Source organism: Arachis duranensis, chromosome 7, assembly GCF_000817695.3.
Source record: "Arachis duranensis cultivar V14167 chromosome 7, aradu.V14167.gnm2.J7QH, whole genome shotgun sequence".
Taxonomy (NCBI): Eukaryota; Viridiplantae; Streptophyta; class Magnoliopsida; order Fabales; family Fabaceae; genus Arachis; species Arachis duranensis.
In genome coordinates this window covers 27,414,701-27,415,085 of record NC_029778.3, presented here as the reverse complement: position 1 = coordinate 27,415,085, position 385 = coordinate 27,414,701, and positions in this window count along the sequence as shown.

Here is a 385-nt window from a genome sequence, read left to right as displayed (position 1 = left end):
CGTGCCGTGACAGGGTGCGTTGAACATTTCCACTGAGAGGATGGGAGGTAGCCACTGACAACGGTGAAACCCTTGCTTGAGCTTGCCATGGAAAGGAGTAAGAAGAATTGGATGAAGACAGTAGGAAAGCAGAGAGACGGAAGGGAAGGCATCTTCATACGCTTATCTGAAGTTCCTACCAATGAATTACATAAGTATCTCTATCTTTACCTTTGTGTTATTTTCGTTCATCACTAGTACAATTTGAGTTTGCCTGACTAAGATTTACAAGATGACCATAGCTTGCTTCAATACTAACAATCTCCGTGGGATCGACCCTTACTCGCGTAAGGTTTATTACTTGGACGACCCAGTGCACTTGCTGGTTAGTTGTGCGAAGTTGTGT